Genomic DNA, 4,905 nt, shown 5'->3' with positions numbered 1-4,905 from the left:
ACACAACAACCCAAAGTTCAATTGCAACCAAACTAACTTTCAACACAATAGACAAGCAATGGAAATGCTATAAAGCTAGAGAATTTATTAAATGCAAAAATAAAATCAGTACAATATACAACAATGAAATACTTTTAATGAAAATAATGAAGAAACGCTGAGACACACTAAGATCATAACAAGTGTCTTGATCTTATGATGTGAGACACAAAAAGTAAAAGACCTAAATAAGATTTAAATATGCAAATATGAAGAGGATCTAATAATAAACTAGTAGTTAGGTAATATACCATGTTCAAACCAACAATGGATCCCATCAAAAGATCTCATTTTATTTTGGAAGACTTATTTTTATGACCCTCAAAATGACTATTGACAATATTATTTTGATGGATTGCTATTTCCTTACATATTTTCACTAATAATGGTAACCTATATATTGTTGGCAGAATTTTCAATGTATTTTTTAAATGTATCGGAAAACTAAGAGAGGTCCATAATTATTATGAATGATCAACCCTCTTAAGATTTATGGAAGACACTGGCACTTGGGATGTCAAAATAACGGTAGGTTCACTCGGTGTAATTTGTGTAAGGGAAAAATATTTATAGCTAAAAGGTTAGATAGATTCCTTCCATCAAACAATTTGATGAAACCAGATTTCCTTCTAAATGTATCAGAAAACTAAGAGGAGAGGTTCATAATTATTATGAATGATAAAACCTCTTAAGATTTATGGAAGATAGTGGCACTTGGGATGTCAAAATAACGGTAGGTTCACTCGGTGTAATTTGTGGAAGGGAAAAATATTTATAGCTAAAAGGTTAGATAGATTCCTTCCATCAAACAATTTGATGAATCCAGATTTCCTTCTAAATGTATCGGAAAACTAAGAGGAGAGGTTCATAATTATTATGAATGATCAAACCTCTTAAGATTTATGGAAGATAGTGGCACTTGGGATGTCAAAATAACAGTAGGTTCACTCGGTGTAATTTGTGGAAGGGAAAAATATTTATAGCTAAAAGGTTAGATAGATTCCTTCCATCAAACAATTTGATGAAACCAGATTTCCTTCTAAATGTATCGGAAAACTAAGAGGAGAGGTTCTAAATGTATCGGAAACTAAGAGGAGAGGTTCATAATTATTATGAATGATCAAACCTCTTAAGATTTATGGAAGATAGTGGCACTTGGGATGTCAAAATAACGGTAGGTTCACTTGGTGTAATTTGTGGAAGGGAAAAATATTTATAGCTAAAAGTTTGGATAGATTCCTTCCATCAAAAACCAAATTTCCCTATCAGCAGCTCTAAGGTGGATGGATGGATAGATTCCTTGCATCAAACAATTTAATAAATTCAAATTTCCCTACCAGCTCTAAGGTGTTTAAAAAGGGTCTCTCTGGCCAATAGCAAATCTCTTGGTACTGTGAGAAGCAACAATTCAAAGTCGGAAACATTTTAAAATTTAAAAAAAAATGTGATTCGATCGCCTTGATTTTGATTAAATGATCTAAAAAAAGAACAATCCTAATAATATAACGAGGTTGAGAAGGTTCATCCACTCAAAAAATTAAGGATCGTCAAAGCATAAATATGAAGAAAGAAATTTGCAAAAATGCCTTAGGAAGAAAAAAGAAAATTGGATAAATGGATTAAGGAAATTCCAACCAAGATCCTTCAAGAAGTTCTATTAATCAACCTTAAATTGGAAGAGCAAGATTTGGCGCATCATCTTGATGAAATACGTGAGGGGTAGAGACCTAAAAAACATGATCTAACTATGGCGCAAACCATGCATTGAACTTCTGGAGAGAAACATTGTGGGTTTGATTCTAGAGTAAAGGAGGTGCTGACAAATTTCTTTCAAAATGGTGAGAAATAGGAAACGCATATGGAGATTGGATGATTTAGCATAAAAGGTTTGTAAAAAGTTAACTATGTCCTATCCAACCTTTCACTACAAGATGTTCACACGATACCAAGAAGACAGAAGACGCATCACGCTATTATTGATGACATTTGTCAAAAAAATAAAGACGATGGAATAGTTCTAGCCCATGAAATTATTCTCTAGATGCTCGTGAAAGGAGAGGTAAACTTTTTAAACTGCAACTTGCTAATGCTTACAACGGTTTGTTGGCAGTATGTCGAAAAATTTTGGCTCATTGGAACATCGAAAGTTGATGAAATGTTGTTAACCTGCCCCCAAGTTTCAATTCTTTTAAAATTTGGATCCCCTATCACCATACATTTATATCATTATAGTCAAGGCATGAGTCAGTTCATATAAAGGGTCTCATGCAATGGAGGATTGGATCATAATGAAATTCACGCACTAAGGTATCAAGGTATCCTCCAAAGGGGTATCATATTAGGTGTTTGTGGATGATAAGTTTTTCTGTGACTGGATATTTGTGGTGGATTAAGTTTACAAAGAGCTCTTCAGCAACTATGAATTGTTTCACAACTAAAATTTAAGAAACAGCAAATCCAAGTTCATTTTCCTTAATGCTCCGAACAAGCAAAGCTTCCTGTCTAGACAAATGGGCTATGTTTTAGCTATGTTGGTATTTCTTCAAAACTTTGCAAGTCCCATCAGGCTAAAATTTTGGCTAAAGTAGCTGAGGAAAAGAAAATGGTCATCCTCAACGGGTAAAATTATGCTCATTATACTTGTTCCTAATTCTATCCCCAAATGTTGAGCTTCTCTTATCTTGGATCCTCAAGGGATTATTAAAGATCTAGGTTATCTAAGTGGGAACATCATATCTTTTTGTTGGCACGGAACTACTGAGAAATGGAAATTTCCTCTTGGGTACAAAGTCTACAAACTACTCAGGATGGGAATGCCAATAAAAACGTAGAATTGACTAGGCAAGCTCTCTTTATTAAGCTAGCTATAAAATTGATCAGAGATCACGCTAAAGATTTTGCTATTATGCTTGTAAGAGGCATTTGGATAGAAGACAATCTATACAAATCGCCACAACCAAGAATATTCTCTGAGGGTCGATAATTTGGTATAAAGAAAAAGAATTCAGATTCATGATCTTCAGATTCATGAAAAAGAATTCAGATTCATGATCTTCAGGCAATCCTCCTAGAACTCATAATATTGCCAAGGCAAGAAGATACTTGTTTTAGCGATCAACCCTGTTGAACCAGATCCAAAACTAACTAGAGTGAAAAACTAGTCTGCCCCACCTAAAGAAGCAAACTTTAAGGATATTGGGAGGAAATTGATTCAAAAAAATGTAATTTGTAGGAAAAATTAAAAGGTTTTTGGGCTTGTTCCGTAAAGATCTGAGACTAAACAGAGGATGGACAAATCGCTTCTTAATTATTGTGTTATGTGGTCTACTGATGAAGTTTTTATTGTGTTGTGGCACAATAGCACTCAGGAGAATTCTGTGATGGCACAATACTGGAAACATAAACATCTCTCTTAACCCAGGTGATATGTGGAAAAAAAGTGCAGTTATCCAAATCATCGCCAAAAGTGGAAGTTAACACCTGGTTAGCTATTTGATGTTTAATTCTTGCTGTGGAACCCAACAAGAGAAAATGTTTACAATGGCCAACTAGGTGTTCTGCGTACGGATGCAAAAGAGAAATTTCCACATGTATTACGTCAATCCAAAAATGCTGACTGCATGACTCCTATTTTTATCATCTTGGACTTGTCCAGTCTCCTATATTTATAGCTGAATGAAGACCATACTTCTCATATTCTAGCACATTCCTTTCAAGGATAAGTGTTGAACACCTGTCATATTCTACCGTATTCCCACTTAAGGTGCATTGGCAAGGTTAACCTTAAACCTCAGATTGATCGAAAATGTCAGAACCTAGGGATGGAAAATTGCACACTATTTTTCCTCTTGAAGAAAAGATATAGCTTGGTAGACTTTTTAATAGCCATATTTATCCTTATTTCGAAACTCTTGAGGTCATTAATTACAATCCAAGAGAACTTGAATCAGTCTATTTTTCTAGCAAACCAATTAAGAACTCAAACTACTATATTCTAGGCCTTTAATATAATCCATACTTGAATGATAGGAATTGAAGTTCTACATAATCATTCATTTCCTGAGAATATCTCTAGGAAAAGAAATTTTGCTTTGTAAAACTACTCTTGAACAAAACGCACTAGTTTATAGATATCCAATGTCTCACTGTTCACACATTGAATAGTTTGGATAAAACGGCCAACCATAAATTCAAGTGTGACCAACACATATGGAAAAAGACAGAGAGGATATGGTAAAACTAATTCAATTCAATCTTATAGGTTTGATGTTGTAAGGACTATAGTGTACTTCATCTCTCTTGAAATATTTACCAATAAACCTTGTCCATCCAGTTTACTCATTATCTTACAAGCAGAAACACCCATAGTCATCTTGTACTACGCAATCTGAAACACTAGTTGTGACCAACACATGGCAAAAGAAAGAGAAGATATGGTAAATCTGATTCACTTCAATTTTATAAGTTTGATGTCATAAAGACTACAGTGGACTTCATATATCTTCAAAAACTTACCAATAAACCTTGTCCATCCAGTTTACTCATTATCTTACAAGCAGAAACACCCATAATTATCTTGTACTAGGGATGGGGAAATCGTAAAGCTTGATAATATCTGTCTCATATTTCAAGATATCTAGCAAGCTCTTCTACAGACCTTAAGAAAAAAGATCGTCCTTATGCATTTTGTTAAATATATAAAGCCTTGTCTCAATTATTCCAAAAAAAAAGAGTAAAAATAACAACTCAGCATGTCAAGCTTCCATGCAGATACGCTCCATAATCCCCAGATCATATGTCACAAGATTACAAAATAACTCATGAACTTCAACATGTACCATCGTTCCAAATCCCCATAGCATGAAA

This window comes from Cryptomeria japonica, chromosome 1 (assembly GCF_030272615.1).
Source record: "Cryptomeria japonica chromosome 1, Sugi_1.0, whole genome shotgun sequence".
NCBI lineage: Eukaryota > Viridiplantae > Streptophyta > Pinopsida > Cupressales > Cupressaceae > Cryptomeria > Cryptomeria japonica.
Note: the sequence above shows the minus strand (reverse complement) of the source record.